Source organism: Micropterus dolomieu, linkage group LG01, assembly GCF_021292245.1.
Source record: "Micropterus dolomieu isolate WLL.071019.BEF.003 ecotype Adirondacks linkage group LG01, ASM2129224v1, whole genome shotgun sequence".
Lineage (NCBI taxonomy): Eukaryota > Metazoa > Chordata > Actinopteri > Centrarchiformes > Centrarchidae > Micropterus > Micropterus dolomieu.
The window spans coordinates 47,967,464-47,979,842 of NC_060150.1; the positions used below are offsets into that span (position 1 = coordinate 47,967,464).

The 12,379-nt window shown below is 40.0% G+C and overlaps 1 pseudogene; it reads left to right on the top strand.

Moving 5' to 3' along the window:
• The window catches only part of LOC123984947, a 12,681-nt pseudogene extending 836 nt beyond the window's left edge, over positions 1 to 11,845 (top strand).
• The last annotated feature ends 534 nt before the right edge of the window (positions 11,846 to 12,379 follow it).

Here is a 12,379-nt window from a genome sequence, read left to right on the forward strand (position 1 = left end):
GATGAAAGCAGACTTTCATTGGATTTCCACAACAGTGAGGTTGTGTCTGATGTCACACAGAAGTCATCAGTCAACCTGCTGCTGACAAACCTCATCGAGGGGAATCTGCTTCCCTCTGCTCTCGTCTGGATAACTTCCCGACCTGCGGCGGCCAATCAGATCCCTTCTTTGTGTGTCGGCAGGGTAACAGAAGTACGAGGCTTCACTGACGCCCAGAAGGAGGAGTACTTCAGGAGGAGAGTCAGTGATGAAGAGCTGTCCAGCAGAATCATCTCACACATCAAGACCTCCAGGAGCCTCCACATCATGTGTCTAATCCCAGTCTTCTGCTGGATCACTGCTACAGTTCTGGAGCACATGTTGACTACAGAGCAGAGAGGAGAGCTGCCCAAGACCCTGACTGACCTTTACTCACACTTCCTGCTGGTTCAGATAAAGAGGAAGAAGCAGAAGTACGATGAGGGACATGAGATGAGTCCACATAAGCGGACGGAGGCTGACAGGAAGGTTCTTCTGAAGCTGGGGAGGCTGGCGTTTGAACAGCTGGAGAAAGGAAACATCATGTTCTACCAAGAAGACCTGGAGCAGTGTGGTCTTGATGTCACAGAGGCCTCGGTGTACTCAGGAGTTTGTACAGAGATCTTCAAAAGAGAGAGTGTGATCTTCCAGAAAACAGTCTACTGCTTTGTTCATCTGAGCGTTCAGGAGTTTCTGGCTGCAGTCTACATGTTCCACTGTTACACCAGCAGGACCACAGAGGGACTGAAGGACTTCCTGGGGAAAGACTACAAACACAGGTACTCAAAGTCTTTTCTTGGGACGATTTCTATATTTTTTGGAAATGATGATAACGGTGGCCCATCCCTGGATGTCTTCCTGAGGAAAGCCGTGGAGAAATCCCTTAAAAGTAAAAATGGCCACCTGGACCTGTTTGTTCGCTTCCTTCATGGCCTCTCTCTGGAGTCCAACCAGAGACTCTTAGGAGGCCTGCTGGGTCGGACAGACAACAGTCCAGAAATCATCCAGAGAGCCATCAACAACCTGAAGGAGATGAACAGTGATGAGATCTCTCCTGACAGAAGCATCAACATCTTCCACTGTCTGACGGAGATGAACGACCACTCAGTACATCAGGAGATCCAAGAGTTCCTGAAGTCAGAGAACAGATCAGAGAAGAAACTCTCTGAGATCCACTGCTCAGCTCTGGCCTACATGCTGCAGATGTCAGAGGAGGTTCTGGATGAGTTGGACCTGAAGAAGTACAACACATCAGAGGAGGGACGACTGAGACTGATTCCAGCTGTGAGGAACTGCAGAAAGGCTCGGTAAGTCCAGATGGGATTAACATTATATGTCATTGTAGATTAGAAGTTTAATTCTTCTAATATAAGCACTTGTTTATTAGAAATATTTATGTCAGTTGTATTTTGTTGCAGATGTTCTTTAGCTGTTTCAAATGCAAAGTGAATAAAATTTTGACTTTTCACTTTGTTGTGTGTTAGGTTTATTATTAGCTAGTTATTCCATTTATTTCTGTTTTTTCTACTGTTTTTCTTCATCTGAGTGATGGAGGTCAAGTCAAGTCAAAATTATTTAAAGTGTAAAATCCCCAACTGTGTGGTCCCAGTAGACACATAAATATTGCAGAATTGGATAAAAAAGGCTGACAACACATAAGATACACACATTATAAAACAACACTAAAATACACAATTATAAAACTAATAATAAATAATATAGTCAATTAAAATGTATTCAGATTCATAAACTACCCTAGCCCGAACTATAAGTCTTCTCACAAAATACAGAAAAAACATCCTTAATCCTTTACTAAAAAGAAAAGTTTTTAGCCTCTCTTTAATATGGAAATGTTGGTTGCTTCCCGAACCGGGACAGGGATCTGGTTCCAAAGCCAAGGTGCCTGATGGCTAAAGGCTCTGGCTCCCATTCTATGTCTCTGTCTTGGGAGGGCAGTGTTCTAGTAGGGAAGTATAGTGTAAGGAGTTCTTTCAAATAAGATGGTGCTTTAAAATAAATTCTCAATTTTACCGGTAGCTATTACAAAGTTACCATAACAGGGGTGATATGATCTCTCCTGCTAGTTCTAGTCAGTGTGCGTACAGCAGCGTTTTATATCAACTGGAGAGAGTTAAGGGATTTTTTGATCAGCCTGAAAGCACAGAGGTACAGTAGTCAAGCCTTGAGGTAACAAATGCGCTATAAGGTGAATAATATAGGTCCAAGGACTGAACCTTGTGGAACTCCATGGGGGACTCTGCTGTGCAGAGAGGACTCATCGTTTACATGTACATACTGGGAGTGATCTGATGAGCCCTGAGGGAAGACTAAATCATGCCTATGTGTGAGCTGACCCAGCAGGGAAAATATTACTTGAGAAAAGTTGATCTACAGGAGAAACATTTCTGAGACAGAATGAGAGTCTTAGTGTATTATTTTCTGTTGTATTTTTAGATTTTCAATTGTCACCTGCCACCTGAATTTTGTTTCCTTTCAAGGCTGGAAACCACTTCCCAAGCAAAGGTTGTCAACTCTAAAAAACAAACTTGACAGGAGAATGTGCAATGTGTAAGTAAACTCTGAACCATGCGTACGCACATAAAGAGGAGAAATGAGAAACGGTGACTCACATGGCAGAAAGATGAAACCGTTTGAAATGAACAGGCCTACTACTGTGTAAAATAAATTAAAATATTACCTCTGAGTATTATAGGCTTAAAGCCTTTCTGAATAAACAAACACCCGTTTGATTGCTTTTCCCTGAAGTGCGCAAAAAAACATCATTTAAGAGCATTTGCAAATATCCAGATTCAGGATAATAAACACAAACAGAGACATCTCTTTCTGCAAAAGAACGCCTTAGTTTCTACGCACAGTTTTATAAATGAGAACTGTGCGTAGAAACCTCACTAAAACCTCACTACGTGCGCCCAAAAGCCCAAAATGGTGTACTCCAAACAGACTTGCGTACGCACACTTGTAAGCAAGTTCCCTTTATAAATCGCAATAAACTTGAAATGTGGTGCATAAGGGAGCTCCATGTCCAACCCTTCAAACGCTCATAGTTACCTATAAATGGTCCGTGAAACGCCCCTCATTAATAATAATATAATAGGCAATATGAAACTATGCTCTCCTATTTGCTCGACTGACGCATTGACAAACGGCATCAATTTAAATGTAATTCGTCCTCCTGTTCACCTTGTTTATGATAATAAATTGTGCTGCATGCAAGTATTAATTAATATGATTCTGGATTAAACTGTCCAACATATTTGAGGCATTAATTTGCAGAAACAGATATCTCTGTTTGTGCGCTGCAAATGTTTGGTGTTTGTTTATTCAGAAAGACTTTAAGCCTACAATACTCAGAGGCAGACCTAATATTTCGATTTATTTTACACAACAGTAGGCCTATTTATTTCAAACAGTTTCATCCTTCTTCCATGTGAGTTGCCGTTTCTCATTTGTCCTCTTTATGTGCCATGGTTCAGAGTTTACTTGTAGGACGCACATTTTCCCGTCTAGTTTGTTTTTTTATAGATCACAACATTTGCTTGGGAAGTGGCATACGCATGTTGTGATTTATACATCCATACACTGGCGCACAGCGTTTGGCTCAATAAGGAAACTATGTTCTCGTATTTGCTCGACTGACGCATTGAAAACTGCATCAATTTAAATATAATTTGTTCTCCTGTTCACCTTATTTATGAAAATAAATTTTAATGCAAGCAAATAGCCTATTAATTAATAAGATTCTGATTAAACTGTCCAACATATTTGAGGGGATTGAGTGGGATTTTAAATCCAGCTCCCAATCAGTTGATGATTTTGGTTTCCATTGAGCATTGTAATGTAATTTTGTGCTCAACAAATTATACAGTGAACAGTAATTTTAAACTTTGAACTGCGTCACGACGCAAGCCCCCCCCCAGTGCTGCTTTAATTCGCATGAAACATGCAAGGACCCTATTGAAACTGAAGGAATTCTTTTTTATACTGTATTTATTTTTTTTGTCTTTCTTCTCCCAAATGAATTGCATTTTTGACAGCCTAAACATGCTCAAAAAATCATGAAACTTTGCACAAAATTCAAGTGTGGCCAAAACTTACATGTCATATGGTTTTCATGCATGGGCGTGGCAATGGCATGGACGCCAGCGCCCCTCATTGCCTCATTTCACCAAATTGTATGAAATTTTTGTGGCAGATGTTTCATGTCCTGACCTATAGAAAAGCCTCTATGAGCGATGTCCTAAACCCAAGCTGGACATTTTGAATTTACTTTAATGAACTGTTACAGAATTAATCCGATCTACATCAATTTTCATTGTGCGATATAAAGGCATTTATCTGTGAGTTTTTCGTCTATGGTGTGTCCATGGCGTCATGAAGAAAATTGATGAAACAGGAATTTGTTATAACTTCACTGTACATGCTCATATCTATACAAAATTTCACGTTTGATAAGGGTCACGCCCTGAACCCATATACTGTCCAATATTCACTCAAACTCATAGCGCCAACAGGAAGTGAGACATTTTGAAAGTAATGGTAATTTTTGGCGATGCACAGGGTCTGTACTTTTCTCATCATAACATAAGATAAGATATGTCAACAACTGTTTGTCATTAAATGCATTTCATAATAACATTTTATGTAATGTATGTGTCTTGATAGACTTTCTTGCTGTGGACTCTCAGAGACTCACTGTGACGTTGTGGCCTCATCTCTGAAGTCCAATCCCTCCCATCTGAGACAGCTGGACCTGAGTCTCAATTACAACCTGCAGGATTCAGGAGTGAAGCTGCTGTCAGCTGGATTGGAGAGTCCAAACTGTAACCTGGAGACTCTGAGGTCAGTTCACTGACCGTAGCTTATGTAGTTTTGTATACCATATTCAATTAAAATTGGACAGAGTTTTCACATTATTGGTTCATAATGTTTCAGGATTTGTCTGAGCCCAAATCCAGAAATTTCCTGTCTTTCCTACTGCTTTTAAACGCTATAATATCCTTTGGGGGGTTGTCAGGGAAAGTAATTCCTTCTCAAACAATACGGAGTCAAATAGATGTGTTGAATCATTTCTTTATGTAACATGGCCATGGAGAGAACGCACGGTTACTCTCCCGAACTCAGCATTTCCTCTCCTTAAGTACTGAACAAGTACAAAGCAAACAACAGCCAACAAATGGTAGATGAAGGAAAACAAATGGCAGAGTATTAGCATACACTCAAACTCTTCCTGAGTTAAGAAAGGAAATGCAAATGTCCCTTGATTGGTCTATGTTAAAACTCTCACCTACATTCCAGCAGACGTTTATTGTAAATCAGACAACCCTTTGTTTAGGAATAAAACCCTGTGACCAATGCTAATTTCTCACAAGTTAATTACAGTGAAATCCTAAAAATCAGCAAATTATAAATTTATTTCTCACAGGGTAAATCAAGGGTGATAAATGAATCTAAGTATATCTTTTTTGAACATTTAGAGTCGTTAATAATTTATTACACTCAATAAAAGTAGCATTCCTTATGATATGACTGTGAGACTGGGCCAAACTTAAACATTAGATTTTTATGGGGGATATGAGCGGCCCCTTCCAACTTGAAATGATCGTCATTTTTGCTATAATATGATTGGCTCAACAGCGCCGATCAAAGGAGTTTACTTTCCATCCGGTTTTCCATCCAGAGATGGTAAATATGGTGACAAAATGTGAATTTAGAAGAAAAAATGTTGGCACAAGAGGCATTTGTAACTATTTTAGTCTTCTGACTGACTGTACACGTCATGTTGGTAGTTAACAGTATACTGTGACTTAAGTGTTCCAGCTCAGGCTTGACCTGGTCTTGTTCAGGAATGGTGACTTTTCAAGCCGAGAAGTCATTCTAGTTTCTTGAAGGTCTTCAATACAACAAAAACACTATTAGTATTTTTAATAAAAAATGTTGTGGGATTGTTATTGCATATGAACAGTGAAGAAAAGGTTATGAATGTATGGAAAATAAAGATGTTTAGCTAAATAAGTTAGTTTATCATGCACTCATCTCCTAAAATCTATTTGAATTAGAATATTTTAAATGCTTTTCACAGCAAATATTGATAAATCTGATTCATTTTGATTCATTCTATTAAATACAAAATTATAAACAAGTTACAAAACTTTTAATTAATAATTAACAGACCTATCTATTATATGTCTATTATTATTATTATTATTATAAACGAGGTCAAACTTGTATTAAAATCTGACTAATTATCAGTGCATAAATTTAAAATAAATGACATATGCATTAACAAACGCTGCTGGCCCACTGGATGTCTTCATCTTTGTATATTGGCACTCATCACAGAAAAAGTTGCTGACTAGGGATGAGTGAGTACAGCATTATCTGTATCTGTGTTAACCATATGAATTATCTGTACTCGGACTGGGCTGGGCCTAACCCGGAAGTGGGTCGGGTTGTCTTGAAATGGGTGGGGCTTTAAAAGTAAAATGTAATGAACAAGAGTTTTCATACTTAACATAACTTTCATTTTTTAACTTTTAATTTTTGGGGGATTTTTTATTAATTTTTTTGGTTCTTTTTTATTTTTTTATTTCCGCACCAGAGGCCTGTACCAAGAAGCAGGATCGGAGCTTATCCAGGTAACTTCGGGTTAACCCTGGGTTTTCAGTACCACGAGTGGTTCACTTCTTACCAGGGTAGAGCTCCATGATAACTTATGCTGAAGGCTAACCTGCTCCGGAGCAGGTTATGTTCCAGAAAAGAGATTAACTCTGTGAAAACGCGGCTTACTGACCAATCAGCTCTCTTGGAAAATGACTTCAACATCTGTAGGAAATCCCACAGAGTGTTTTAGCCAATAGGCTGCTTTATGTTTGCAGCGGTGATGTGGAGAAACTCTTGACTATGGAGATCTTACAGAGACTGATTAAAAGCCTTAGGCTAATGTTGGCTACAGGTTTTTACAGTACAGCAGGATCAGCCTACTTACTGCCTTTAAATGTGTAATATTTTTTATTTGTTCCCAGTCCGTTTCACACACCCTGACGCAGCTGTTAAAATAAATGGGTTTTATTTTTCTTATGAGGCTGAATATTACGAGCAGTTTGGTAGGGATATTGAAATACTGAATTTTAATATGAACGTGGGCTATCTATTTAGGTTAGTATAGCTTTCTAAGGCCTACTATAGAGACTGTAGTCATGTTCCGTCCCACCTTTTGCGATGTGGGTGCAAAAGGTGGGACGGTGAGTTTTCAGCAGTCTAAATGTTGAGATTCAGTCTTTCAAACATATTTGAGCACATTTTATGGCATGAATGGAGTTTTCGTTTCATTGCTTTATGAAGATTCTCAGTCATCCAGGTCATTGTTATCCAACGAAGGTTAAAATCAAGGGCAACTGGATTGAAGATACTGGAAGACGTTTCGTCCCTCATCCAAAGGACTTCTTCAGTTATGACTGACTGGCAGGGAAACTCAGCTATTTAACCTCAGTGGGGTCGTTGGCCCGGGTCATCGATACCGTTCGTTATCGATGACCCTGAGAAACAACATTTCTCTGTGTATGCCGCAGAGATGTCTCGGCCTTATTTGTGTACGATCGCCAAGCTCTTCTCAACATCCGTACCTCAGTGGAATCGTTGCTTCCAAAACACAATCTGGGAGACCAAACAATGCAATCAATCCTCGCCTCTGGAGCAATGGATGGTACCGTCGCTCCGCTGTCTAGTCACCGGACGTTAGAGGCCGGTAGATCCGGCATATTACTCCCGCTCAAACTGATGTCTGCTACCCATCGATCGAGGCTTCCGTACCCCGGCGGATGTCTAAATTTACTTGCCTATGAAATGAGTCTGTGAAGCCATTGTTAGACTGCTTAAAGGAGGTAAAAACCTGGATGGAGTTAAACTTCCTCACTCAGAGTTAAAATAAAACAGAGATGATCATGTGTGGACGTTTAAACGTACTGGGTGACCCTCTTGGCACTTTGGGCCCCTTAGCCTCCCAAAATCGATCCTCTATTAAAAATCTTGGTGTTATTTTTGACACCTCATTCACTTTCAATAAGCAAATCAGTGCAGTCGTCAAGACCAGCTTCTTCCAGTTAAGACTTCTAGCTAAAATAAAGGCCTGTCTTCCTCCCAAAGACCTTGAAAAAGTCATCCTTGCTTTTATTACTGCTCGGCTGGATTATTGTAATTCATTATACAGGGGTCTACATCAGAAATCTTTAAATTGCCTCCAGTTAGTCCAAAACGCAGCTGCTCGCTAACACCATCTTGGCCACCCTCCACTGGCTACCTGTCCGTTATAGGATAGATTTTAAGTTTTTATTACTTGTTTTTAAGGCCGTATATGGTCTGGCGCCACCTTATCTGGCTGATCTCTTATGCCACCATTCTCCAGTCAGAACACTGAGGTCAACAAATCAGCGGCTCTTGGATGTCCCAAGATCAAAGCTAAAAAATAAGGGCGATAGAGCCTTTGCAGTGGGCGCGCCTATCCTATGGAACAGCCTCCCGATGCATATTAAAGCTGCACAGACCCTACAAACGTTCAGATCGCTGCGTAAGATGTACCTTTTTGCAGTAGCTTTTAACCTTCGTTAAACCAGGTTTCTGATGTTTTAAAGTGTTGTTGTTTTGTTTCCCTGTGATTCACTCTGGTTGTAGTAATTTTTACACTAGTTATTTATGTATTTGACATCGACCCTGTTCAGCACTTTGGTCAACTGTTGTTGTTTTTAATGTGCTATAGAAATAAAATTGACATTGACATTCTCAAAGTCATAGCACCATCTACTGGCAACAGGAAAGGAGCCTTTAGAGACACAGCAGCCCCTGAGCCACGTTTTACCTAGATGCACACATCATACCAGAAAACAACAAAAAAAAAGCATCTTGGAGCCAGACCCAAAACCCAACAGGAAGTCGGTCATTTTGAATTTAACTCATTTTTGGCGATTTACACGTTCTGTACTTTAACAATCACTTCCTACAGAATTAATGTGGTTGACATCTATTTTACGCTTTGCAATCTAAAGGCATTGATGATGAAATGTTTTGCTATCTGTGAGTTTTCGTCGAAGGGTGTGTTGTTGGCATGCCGTTCAAAATCAATGATTCGGCATGAAACAGGAAGTTAATGTAACTTCAGTGTAAATTCTCGCATCTGTAGCAAAATGTACATTTGGTAAGTGTCTGCCCCTGAACATGTCTACATGCCAATATACAGTTATAGTGATAGTGCCACCAACTGGCACCAGGAAGTAAGCCATTTGATTTACATGACATATTTATATTGTGGTCCAGACTTCATGTACATAAATTATTCTTTATACAGAATGAGGGGCTGCCGTTTATCAGAGAACAGCTGTGCTTCTCTGGCCTCAGCTTTGAAGTCCAACCCCTCCCATCTGATAGAGGTGGAGCTGAGTGAAAACTACAACCTGCAGGATTCAGGAGTGAAGCTGCTGTGTAATGTTCTTGAGAGTTCCAACTGTAGACTGGAGACTCTGAGGTGAGTTCACCGACTCTCTGTTATTATTGTAGATCTTACAGTTGCAGGAAAACCTAAACCCCTTTGAATTACCTGGATTTAGGCATAAATTGGTCATAAAATGACAACCAATGGGCTAACACATTCTTCTTAAAGTAATACCACACAAACTATTATATGTTTTCATGATTTTATTGAGCACACCATAAAAACATTCACAGTGCAGGGTGGAAAATTATGTGGAACCCTAAGCTAATGACTTCTCCAAAAGTCAGGAGTTACCAAACCTGGAGTCTAATCACTGAGACGAGATTGTAGGCGTTAGAGCTGCCCAGACCCATAAAAGCCACACACCAATTTTAATTTTGCTATTCTCAAGGAGCATTGCCTGAGGTGAAACATGCCTCAAACAAAAGATTAAGCATTGTTGAGGTTAAAAAGAATCCTAGAGTATCACTTGAAAACTGGAACATCCTAACATCTCGGTTGATGACTCTACAAAATGTCAAACATTTAAAAAGAATGGAGTTCATGGGAGGACAGCACAGAGGAAGTCAATGCTGTCCAAAAAACATTGCTGCACATTTAAAGTTTGCAAAAGAGCACCTGGATTTTCCATAGCACTACTGGCAAAATATTTGGTGTACAGTTGAAATCAAAATCGAGTTGTTTGGAAGGAACACACAACCTTATGTGTGATGAAACAAAGGCAGAGCATACTAACATCTAAACCTCATCCCAACTGTGAAATATGGAGGAGGGGGCATCATGGTTTGGGGCTGTTTCACGGCCTCAGGGCCTGGAAGATTGCTATCATCGACAGGAAAAGAAATTCCCAGGTTGATCAAGAAATTATGGATGAGAAATTAAGGCCATCTGTCTGACAATTGAAGCTCAACAGAAGATTAGTGATGCAACAGGACAACGACCCAAATCACAGAAGTAAATCAGCAATAAACAGAATGGCTTCAGCAGAAGACAATATGCCTTCTGGAGTGGCCCAGTCAGAGTCCTGATCTCAACCCATCTAAGATACTGAAACAGTTTTGTAAAGAAGAATGGTCCAAAGTTCCTCCTCACCGTTGTTTAGGTCTGATCTGAAAGTGCAGGAGATGTTCGGTTGAGGTTATTGCTGCCAAAAGAGGGTCAACCAGTTATTAAATCCAAGGGTTCACATACTTTTTCCACACCGTACTGTGAATGATAACACTGTGTGTTGAATAAAAACTTGAAAACATATAGTTGTTTGCGAGGCATTAGTTTAAGCAGATTGTGTTTATCTATTGTTGTGATTTAGATGAAGATGATTTGGATCTGATTGGATTAGCAATGGATTTTAATCTTCATCATTAAATCTTTATTCAGATTGAGGGGCTGCCGTTTGTCAGAGATCAGCTGTGCTTCTCTGGCCTCAGCGCTGAAGTCCAACCCCTCCCATCTGAGATATCTGCACCTGAGTGACAACAAGCTGCATGATTCAGGAGTGAAGCTGCTGTGTGATTTTCTGGAGAGTCCACACTGCAGACTGGAGACTCTGAGGTCAGTTCACTGACTCTCTGTTACTATTGTAGATCTGATATGTTTAATTATCAACTGAACCTAATTTCTGTTCATACATAACTTCTATCCATAAAGTTGTAAATGTCCTTTTGTTCATATTTCATGTTTCTTGTACTAAATTTAGTCTGCAGTCAAAAAGACTTGTGTTTCTTAAGGAAACTGTAGAAAGTGGCCGTTGTTAGTTGTTAAGTAAATAAATGTTTCTAATTTTTGGTAAATGGTCACATCTGTATACAGAAGATCCTCTGAACTAATATTTGGTTTAAACTGATCAAGTTTACTTGTTGAAGTAGAAATAGTTATTTTTGTAAAATTAATTTCAATGTGTCTAATTCTTAAATAATGTTTGATCATTGATATTGATCCTTCAGAACAAACACACACAAACACACACAGAGAGCAAAGCATATTTTGATCATTTGCATATGAATATATGAATGTTGTACTGACATTTGGATGATGTCTGTAGAAGGAAAGCTCATTGATTAGGACATAGTAATGTTGTCCATCGGATTCCCACATTTAAAACCTGAACACATCTGATTGGATTATATATATATATATTTTTAATTCAGATTGTGGGGCTGCAGTTTGTCAGAAATCAGCTGTGCTTTTCTGGCCTCAGCTCTGAAGTTCAACCCCTCCCATCTGAGATATCTGCAGCTGAATGACAACAGCCTGAAGGATTCAGGAGTGAAGCTGCTGTGTGATTTTCTGGAGAGTCCATACTGTGGACTGGAGACTCTGAGGTAAGACACCATTTTTTACTACTGTGCTGACCATCCAAAGAAGGTTAAAGTCAAGGGCAACTGGACTTGGTTGAAGATACTAGAAGATGTCTCGTCCTTCATCCAAAGGAGTTCAGTTCTGACTGACCATTGAACCTCAGTGGGGTCGTTTGCCAGGATCGTCAATACTGCTGGTTCGTTAGTGTTCCTGGCTGTTGTAACAGTCGTTACGGTCGTTCGGAGTACCCGAGGCCAAGACTGAACGACCATCGTTGGTATCTTCATCTGAGGCCAATAGGTTACGTTTGTTGTGTTTCCTGGGAAGTGATGAAAGGACAGCATTGTAGGTGGGGGATAAGTGGTGGCGTAGACCCCCTCTTCTATTCAACGATGGCTTCCTTGACACCTCTTTCAAACCATCCATCTTCTCTGTCTAAAACGTGCACTTGGTGGTCCTCAAACAAGTTTCCGATGTCCATCAGATGTAAGTAAACTGCAGAGTCTTGACCTGAGGAGTTGGCCCTTCTGTGTTGAGCCATGCGTTTGTGTAGTGGTTGTT